Source organism: Salvelinus fontinalis, unplaced genomic scaffold (genome assembly GCF_029448725.1).
Source record: "Salvelinus fontinalis isolate EN_2023a unplaced genomic scaffold, ASM2944872v1 scaffold_2064, whole genome shotgun sequence".
Classification (NCBI taxonomy): domain Eukaryota; kingdom Metazoa; phylum Chordata; class Actinopteri; order Salmoniformes; family Salmonidae; genus Salvelinus; species Salvelinus fontinalis.
In genome coordinates, this window is record NW_026602273.1 from 1 (window position 1) to 10238 (window position 10238).

At 38.4% G+C, this 10238-nt stretch overlaps 2 non-coding genes across 2 annotated transcripts; both read left to right on the plus strand.

The window, feature by feature from the left end:
• Positions 1 to 5686: 5686 nt before the first annotated feature.
• On the plus strand, positions 5687 to 5793 carry LOC129850481 (U6 spliceosomal RNA). The gene has a single exon (XR_008758797.1). It is a non-coding gene; the product is annotated as a U6 spliceosomal RNA (small nuclear RNA).
• A 4136-nt stretch (positions 5794 to 9929) lies between these two features.
• LOC129850482 (U6 spliceosomal RNA) lies at positions 9930 to 10036 on the plus strand. Its single transcript, XR_008758798.1, has one exon. It is a non-coding gene; the product is annotated as a U6 spliceosomal RNA (small nuclear RNA).
• The last annotated feature ends 202 nt before the right edge of the window (positions 10037 to 10238 follow it).

Consider the following 10238-nt stretch of genomic DNA (forward strand, 5'->3'; position numbering starts at 1 on the left):
CGAAAGGATGACACGCAAATCCGTGAAGCGCTCCTCATTTTCCTCACACGTCGAGAAACTGGAACCAAACAGAGAAGATTGACCGGAGGAATAAATTGCCCCTTAAATTGCCCATCCCATTCTTCTCAGTCTAAGGAGGAGGGGAATTGCTGGCTGAGAGAAGCTCGGTCTACAGTAGAATGAAGCGTTCCTTATTTTGAATTGGGGAGTGAGACAAGGTTGCAGTCTGAGACCAACTTTATTCAACATTTTGAAAATGAATTGGGGAGTTAGGCACGGTTGCAGGCTGAGTTCAACTTTATTCAAAGTTTAGAAATGAATTGGCGAGTGAGACAAGGTTGCACTCTGAGTCCAACTTTATTCAATGTATACAAATGAATTGGAGAGAGAGACAGGGTTTAAAACTTCTTCAGGCTGCAGGGTGAATATTGAAAAAACTGGAAAATATGTGCACATTTTCAAACGGCCTCTTAAGAAATTTTTGATTTTACAATATGCATATATTTACTACTGTTGGATAGATAACAGTCTATAGTTTCTAAAAACGTTTGAATTATTTCTCTAAGTGGAACAGTTCTATTTTTACAGCCATTTTCCCAGCCGAATTGAGATTTCCAAAATGCGATGTGTCTCTTTAAGACCTTGTCTATACAAGGTCATGACACTTAGGACCGTAGAAACACGTCATACGCCTTCATCTGGGTGTAATGCGGAAGTGAGAGTTGAAAGCAGTCGAATATCTCTTCCATGGACTGAATACCACATCTTCTTGTGAGACCTGCGCAGTTAAAACCTGTTATGGCTGCACGCTGAATATTGAAAAAACTGGAAAATGTGTGCACATTTTCAAACGGCCTCCTAAGAAACTTTTTATTTTCCAATATGCATATATTTACTACTGTTGGATAGATAACAGTCTGTAGTTTCTAAAAAGGTTTGAATTGTTTCTCTAAGTCGAACAGAAATATTTTTACAGCCATTTTCCCAGCCGAATTGAGTTTCCCAAAATGCGATGTGTCTCTTTAAGACCTTCTCTATAAAAGGCCATTTGACTTGGGACCATATAAACACGTCAGAGGCGTTCTTCAGACTGTAATGCGGAAGTGAGAATTGAAAGGGGTCGAATATCTCGTCCCTGGACTGAATAACAGAACTTCTTGTGAGACCTGCGCAGTTAAAATAAAAATCCGGGCGCGAAGGATAATTTGATCTCGGCTTCTGGAACAAGGTAGATAACGTTGAATATGATGCCTGACTACGATATTATTTGCTACATGTCACAAAATCATCCTAAAGTATGTTTTTTCAATATACTTTAATTATATTATTGCAATTTATTCTGGACTTTAGATGTGAAACGACGGAAGAATTTTTTGAAGAAACGCTTTCTGGCGCAGCAATGCTACCGTGCTAGCTAACCAAAGAGGGAAATCATTCGTTCTGGAACCCAACTAAAGACTCTACTGGACATTGGACCCCGTTACAACATTCTGATGGAGTACCAAGAAAGATAAGACCCAATTTGGGATGCTTTTTCATATATATGTCGAACTGTTGAATGCTAACTCTGCTAACTATGCTAGGCTAGCGCTTGACTAGAATCAATGCTGCCTTATGCTAGCTTATGATGTTAGCTAATATAACGATATATTGTGTTTTCGCTGTAAAACACTTCAAAAATCGGAAATGTTGTCTGTATTCACAAGATATCTGTCTTTCATTAGTTATCCACCATATGTTTTTCTGAAATGTTTTATGAGGTGTAATTAGTAGCCGACGTTGGTGTATGTATTTTCTCTGGCTACTCCCGGCTGGATTCAGACTGTAGCTATGTATTAGCATTTTTGGGTAGCATCAATGTAAAACTGATTTATAGCTAAAATATGCACTTTTTATGAACAAAACATAGATTTATTGTGTAACATGTTATATGACTGTCATCTGAGGTCGTTTTTTCTGGGCTCTTTAGGTTGGTTTTAGTTTATTTCGGTTGGTTGTGCATGCTACTTCAATCATAATTCATACTTCATAATCATAATTCATACGTGTCTGTCCACTTTTGTATTTGGTGGTGAGCTAACATAAATATATGTGGTGTTTTCTCTGTAAAACATTAAAAAAATCGGACATGTTGGCTGGATTGACAAGATGTTTATCTTTCAAATGCTGTATTGGACTTGTTAATGTGTAAAAGTTAAATATTTTAAAAAAATAGATTTTGAATTTCGCGCTCTGCAGGGGTGTCATTTTCGGTCCGAGGTCGGGCTTGCACCCCAAACAGGTTAAAAAAAATTCCGGGCGCGAGGCAGAATCTGGACTCGGCTCATGCAAGACGCTCGTTTAAGGTGAATATGACCTCTAGATACGATATTATTTGATACATGTCACAAAATCATCCTAAAGTATGTTTTTTCAATATACTTTAATTATATTATTGCAATTTATTCTGGACTTTAGACGTGATGCTTTGGAAGAATTTTTTGAAGACAGAAAGATTAGCGCCGCACGACCGTTGTGCTTGCTAACCAAAGAGGGAAATATTTCGTTCTGGAACCCAACTAAAGACTGTACTGGACATTGGACCCCGTTACAACATTCTGATGGAATATCAACAAAGATAAGGACCCAATTTGGGATGCTTTTTCATATATCTGTCGAACTGTGCTATGCTAACTGTGCTATGCTAGCGCTTGACTAGAATCAATGCTGCCGTATGCTAGCTTATGTTGTTAGCTAATATAACGATATATTGTGTTTTCGCTGTAAAACACTTCAAAAATCGGAAATATTGGCTCTATTCACACGATATTTGTCTTTCATTAGCTATCCACCATATGTTTTTCTGAAATGTTTTATGAGGTGTAATTAGTAGTTGACGTTGGTGTCTGTATTTTCTCTGGCTACTCCCGTCTGATTTCAGACTGTAGCTATGCTGTAGCAATGATGGGAGCAGTACTGTAAAACTGATTTATAGCTAAAATATGCACATTTTATGAACAAAACATAGATTTATTGTGTAACATGTTATAGGACTGTCATCTGAGGTAGTTTTTTTTAGGTTCTTTAGGTTGGTTTTAGGTTATTTCGGTTGGCTTGTGCATGCTACTTGAATCATAATTCATACATCATAATCATAATCATACGTGTCTGTCCACTTTTGTATTTGGTGGTGAGCTAACATAAATATATGTGGTGTTTTCTCTGTAAAACATTTAAAAAATCGGACATGTTGGCTGGATTCACAAGATGTTTATCTTTCAAATGCTGTATTGGACTTGTTAATGTGTGAAAGTTAAATATTTTTAAAAAATAGATTTGGAATTTCGCGCCCTGCAGCTGTTGTCATTTTCGTTCCGACGTCGGGCTTGCAGCCCAAACAGGTTAAATTTTAGTCCAGCTGTATTAAACATAACAAACTTGAATGTCACAACATTTAAACAGACATCAAAGTCAGACTCAGACTCTCTCTCTCTCCCTCTACTAATTGGGGAGTTAGTTATACGTATCTTTGGCCAGGCCATGTTGCAGAAAACGGGGGAAGGGTGGGAAGTGGTCGGGGCAGGGGAACAAAGACTTGGGGAGGAGCAACTAAAAGCAGCAGGTGAGGGGTTAGAGACCAAGAGCCCTGTGAATCATAAAAGGCTTCGTTTTTAACCTGTTAAAGCTGGGGGCGCTGTTGTCACTATTTATGGTAATCGTGTAATTTTTGAAACGGCTTCCTACAAAATTCTTGATCGTACAATATGCATATTATTATTATTGGATAGAAAACAGTCTATAGTTTCTATAGGAGTTGAAATTTTGTCTCTAAGTGGAACAGAACCCATTCTACAGCAATTTCCCTGACATGGAGTCAGATTTCAGAAATGTTGGCCACTGTTCTGGAGTCCGTTTTAAAGCCAATGTTATTCCTATGAGTATACGGACACTGCTTACGTCTTCCCCTGGATGCCTTTACGTGATGACGATTTGAATGGGGTCGATTGCGCAATCACAGGCACTATAAATTAAAAAACCCTGTAGCTAGTAACTCTTTTGCAGCTGCGTCATGCGCGTGGAGGACACCGACCCGCACCTGTTCCAAGCATTAGTGTTGGGAGTAATCTTTCTCCGGTCATGTTAAGACTCGTTATAGGAGTTAAAAACATCATAAGGTAGTTAATTTAAAGCGTTTTATAGCAATTTATATCCGTTTAGTGCGATTTTGGGACATTTATTTCTGAGACGCTGTGAATCTCTGGGCACGCTTCCAGTTCATCCCGAACGCAGTTGGCATTTCCACATGGCAAGAGGACAGCTTTCCACCAAAAGACGATTAGACCCAAGAAAGGATCCTTTGCCCAAGATACTGATGGAAGAACAGCTCAAAGTAGGACATTTTTATTATGATAAATCGTGTTTCTGTCGAAAAATGTTAGTGGCTTAGGACGCCATGTTTTTTGACGTAGCTTCGCTTGGCGCAAACTGTATTGAAAAGTAAGGATAATTTAAAAAATGTAATTCCGCGATTGTATTAAGAATTAAATTGTCTATCAATCGCTGTCCACCCTATATTTTTTAGTCACGTTTATGAGTATTTATGTATACGAGTAGATCACTGTCTAATATGGCGCACGGACATTTTCTCACCAGCTGGGCTACATTTCTCATTGTCTAACCATGATTTTGGTGGCTAAATATGCACATTTTCGAACAAACTGTATATGTATGTTGTAATGTGATGTTACAGGGGTGTCATCTGAAGAATTCTGAGAAGGTTAGTGAAAAAAATAATATATTTTGGCGATGTTTACGTTATCGCTCTCTTTGGCTAGAATCAATGCTGGGGTAATGTTTGCACATGTGCTATGCTAATATAACGATTTATTGTGTTTTCGCTGTAAGACACTTAGAAAATCTGAAATATTGTCTGTATTCACAGGATCTGTGTCTTTCGATTAGTGTATGCTGTGTATTTTTACGAAATGTTTGATGATTAGTAGTTAGGTAAACACGTTGCTCATTGTAATTATTCTAGTCAATTTGTGACGGTGGGTGCAATTGTAAACTATGCCAGCTACCTGAAATATGCACATTTTTCTAACAAAACCTATCCCATACCATAAATATGTTATCAGACTGTCATCTGATGAGTTTTTTTCTTGGTTAGGGGCTATAAATATCTTAGTTTAGCCGAATTGGTGATAGCTACTGGTGTTGGTGGACAAATAAAAGATGGTGGATTATGCTAATGTGTTTTTAGGTAATAGATTTACATCTTTACATATTGTGTCTTCCCTGTAAAACATTTTAAAAATCGGACATGTTGGCTGGATTCACAAGATCTGTGGCTTTCATTAGCTGTATTGGACTTTAATGTGTGAAAGTTAAATATTTAAAAAAAATATTTTTTTTGAATTTCGCGCTCTGCCTTTTCAGTGGAATGTGGGGGGGGTGTGCCGCTAGCGGCACCCTCATCCTAGACAGGTTAAACTACATTTTAGTCTGAGATCATTCTTTAAAAAATCAAAAGTCAATTCTATTTCAAGTTCTACATCGACAAATAAAGTTTAAACATCACAGCAATATTCTAGGGGTGGTTTTTGAGGGTCTGAAGGTCAGTTTGAACCCTGTTTGACCCCAACCATGACCAGAACCATCAGAGGGGTTGTGTCCTATATATGAGGGCCTCTCCTAGGTTTGTATTGTGCTCGCTTTGGCAGCACATATACTAAAATTGGATCGATACAGAGAAGATTAGCATGGCCCCTGCGAAAGGATGACACGCAAATCCGTGAAGCGCTCCTCATTTTCCTCACACGTCGAGAAACTGGAACCAAACAGAGAAGATTGACCGGAGGAATAAATTGCCCATCCCATTCTTCTCAGTCTAAGGAGGAGGGGAATTGCTGGCTGAGAGAAGCTCGGTCTACAGTAGAATGAAGCGTTCCTTATTTTGAATTGGGGAGTGAGACAAGGTTGCAGTCTGAGACCAACTTTATTCAACATTTTGAAAATGAATTGGGGAGTTAGGCACGGTTGCAGGCTGAGTTCAACTTTATTCAAAGTTTAGAAATGAATTGGCGAGTGAGACAAGGTTGCACTCTGAGTCCAACTTTATTCAATGTATACAAATGAATTGGAGAGAGAGACAGGGTTTAAAACTTCTTCAGGCTGCAGGGTGAATATTGAAAAAACTGGAAAATATGTGCACATTTTCAAACGGCCTCTTAAGAAATTTTTGATTTTACAATATGCATATATTTACTACTGTTGGATAGATAACAGTCTATAGTTTCTAAAAACGTTTGAATTATTTCTCTAAGTGGAACAGTTCTATTTTTACAGCCATTTTCCCAGCCGAATTGAGATTTCCAAAATGCGATGTGTCTCTTTAAGACCTTGTCTATACAAGGTCATGACACTTAGGACCGTAGAAACACGTCATACGCCTTCATCTGGGTGTAATGCGGAAGTGAGAGTTGAAAGCAGTCGAATATCTCTTCCATGGACTGAATACCACATCTTCTTGTGAGACCTGCGCAGTTAAAAAAAATTCCGGGCGCGAGGCAGAATCTGGACTCGGCTCATGCAAGACGCTCGTTTAAGGTGAATATGACCTCTAGATACGATATTATTTGATACATGTCACAAAATCATCCTAAAGTATGTTTTTTCAATATACTTTAATTATATTATTGCAATTTATTCTGGACTTTAGACGTGATGCTTTGGAAGAATTTTTTGAAGACAGAAAGATTAGCGCCGCACGACCGTTGTGCTTGCTAACCAAAGAGGGAAATATTTCGTTCTGGAACCCAACTAAAGACTGTACTGGACATTGGACCCCGTTACAACATTCTGATGGAATATCAACAAAGATAAGGACCCAATTTGGGATGCTTTTTCATATATCTGTCGAACTGTGCTATGCTAACTGTGCTATGCTAGCGCTTGACTAGAATCAATGCTGCCGTATGCTAGCTTATGTTGTTAGCTAATATAACGATATATTGTGTTTTCGCTGTAAAACACTTCAAAAATCGGAAATATTGGCTCTATTCACACGATATTTGTCTTTCATTAGCTATCCACCATATGTTTTTCTGAAATGTTTTATGAGGTGTAATTAGTAGTTGACGTTGGTGTCTGTATTTTCTCTGGCTACTCCCGTCTGATTTCAGACTGTAGCTATGCTGTAGCAATGATGGGAGCAGTACTGTAAAACTGATTTATAGCTAAAATATGCACATTTTATGAACAAAACATAGATTTATTGTGTAACATGTTATAGGACTGTCATCTGAGGTAGTTTTTTTTAGGTTCTTTAGGTTGGTTTTAGGTTATTTCGGTTGGCTTGTGCATGCTACTTGAATCATAATTCATACATCATAATCATAATCATACGTGTCTGTCCACTTTTGTATTTGGTGGTGAGCTAACATAAATATATGTGGTGTTTTCTCTGTAAAACATTTAAAAAATCGGACATGTTGGCTGGATTCACAAGATGTTTATCTTTCAAATGCTGTATTGGACTTGTTAATGTGTGAAAGTTAAATATTTTTAAAAAATAGATTTGGAATTTCGCGCCCTGCAGCTGTTGTCATTTTCGTTCCGACGTCGGGCTTGCAGCCCAAACAGGTTAAATTTTAGTCCAGCTGTATTAAACATAACAAACTTGAATGTCACAACATTTAAACAGACATCAAAGTCAGACTCAGACTCTCTCTCTCTCCCTCTACTAATTGGGGAGTTAGTTATACGTATCTTTGGCCAGGCCATGTTGCAGAAAACGGGGGAAGGGTGGGAAGTGGTCGGGGCAGGGGAACAAAGACTTGGGGAGGAGCAACTAAAAGCAGCAGGTGAGGGGTTAGAGACCAAGAGCCCTGTGAATCATAAAAGGCTTCGTTTTTAACCTGTTAAAGCTGGGGGCGCTGTTGTCACTATTTATGGTAATCGTGTAATTTTTGAAACGGCTTCCTACAAAATTCTTGATCGTACAATATGCATATTATTATTATTGGATAGAAAACAGTCTATAGTTTCTATAGGAGTTGAAATTTTGTCTCTAAGTGGAACAGAACCCATTCTACAGCAATTTCCCTGACATGGAGTCAGATTTCAGAAATGTTGGCCACTGTTCTGGAGTCCGTTTTAAAGCCAATGTTATTCCTATGAGTATACGGACACTGCTTACGTCTTCCCCTGGATGCCTTTACGTGATGACGATTTGAATGGGGTCGATTGCGCAATCACAGGCACTATAAATTAAAAAACCCTGTAGCTAGTAACTCTTTTGCAGCTGCGTCATGCGCGTGGAGGACACCGACCCGCACCTGTTCCAAGCATTAGTGTTGGGAGTAATCTTTCTCCGGTCATGTTAAGACTCGTTATAGGAGTTAAAAACATCATAAGGTAGTTAATTTAAAGCGTTTTATAGCAATTTATATCCGTTTAGTGCGATTTTGGGACATTTATTTCTGAGACGCTGTGAATCTCTGGGCACGCTTCCAGTTCATCCCGAACGCAGTTGGCATTTCCACATGGCAAGAGGACAGCTTTCCACCAAAAGACGATTAGACCCAAGAAAGGATCCTTTGCCCAAGATACTGATGGAAGAACAGCTCAAAGTAGGACATTTTTATTATGATAAATCGTGTTTCTGTCGAAAAATGTTAGTGGCTTAGGACGCCATGTTTTTTGACGTAGCTTCGCTTGGCGCAAACTGTATTGAAAAGTAAGGATAATTTAAAAAATGTAATTCCGCGATTGTATTAAGAATTAAATTGTCTATCAATCGCTGTCCACCCTATATTTTTTAGTCACGTTTATGAGTATTTATGTATACGAGTAGATCACTGTCTAATATGGCGCACGGACATTTTCTCACCAGCTGGGCTACATTTCTCATTGTCTAACCATGATTTTGGTGGCTAAATATGCACATTTTCGAACAAACTGTATATGTATGTTGTAATGTGATGTTACAGGGGTGTCATCTGAAGAATTCTGAGAAGGTTAGTGAAAAAAATAATATATTTTGGCGATGTTTACGTTATCGCTCTCTTTGGCTAGAATCAATGCTGGGGTAATGTTTGCACATGTGCTATGCTAATATAACGATTTATTGTGTTTTCGCTGTAAGACACTTAGAAAATCTGAAATATTGTCTGTATTCACAGGATCTGTGTCTTTCGATTAGTGTATGCTGTGTATTTTTACGAAATGTTTGATGATTAGTAGTTAGGTAAACACGTTGCTCATTGTAATTATTCTAGTCAATTTGTGACGGTGGGTGCAATTGTAAACTATGCCAGCTACCTGAAATATGCACATTTTTCTAACAAAACCTATCCCATACCATAAATATGTTATCAGACTGTCATCTGATGAGTTTTTTTCTTGGTTAGGGGCTATAAATATCTTAGTTTAGCCGAATTGGTGATAGCTACTGGTGTTGGTGGACAAATAAAAGATGGTGGATTATGCTAATGTGTTTTTAGGTAATAGATTTACATCTTTACATATTGTGTCTTCCCTGTAAAACATTTTAAAAATCGGACATGTTGGCTGGATTCACAAGATCTGTGGCTTTCATTAGCTGTATTGGACTTTAATGTGTGAAAGTTAAATATTTAAAAAAAATATTTTTTTTGAATTTCGCGCTCTGCCTTTTCAGTGGAATGTGGGGGGGGTGTGCCGCTAGCGGCACCCTCATCCTAGACAGGTTAAACTACATTTTAGTCTGAGATCATTCTTTAAAAAATCAAAAGTCAATTCTATTTCAAGTTCTACATCGACAAATAAAGTTTAAACATCACAGCAATATTCTAGGGGTGGTTTTTGAGGGTCTGAAGGTCAGTTTGAACCCTGTTTGACCCCAACCATGACCAGAACCATCAGAGGGGTTGTGTCCTATATATGAGGGCCTCTCCTAGGTTTGTATTGTGCTCGCTTTGGCAGCACATATACTAAAATTGGATCGATACAGAGAAGATTAGCATGGCCCCTGCGAAAGGATGACACGCAAATCCGTGAAGCGCTCCTCATTTTCCTCACACGTCGAGAAACTGGAACCAAACAGAGAAGATTGACCGGAGGAATAAATTGCCCATCCCATTCTTCTCAGTCTAAGGAGGAGGGGAATTGCTGGCTGAGAGAAGCTCGGTCTACAGTAGAATGAAGCGTTCCTTATTTTGAATTGGGGAGTGAGACAAGGTTGCAGTCTGAGACCAACTTTATTCAACATTTTGAAA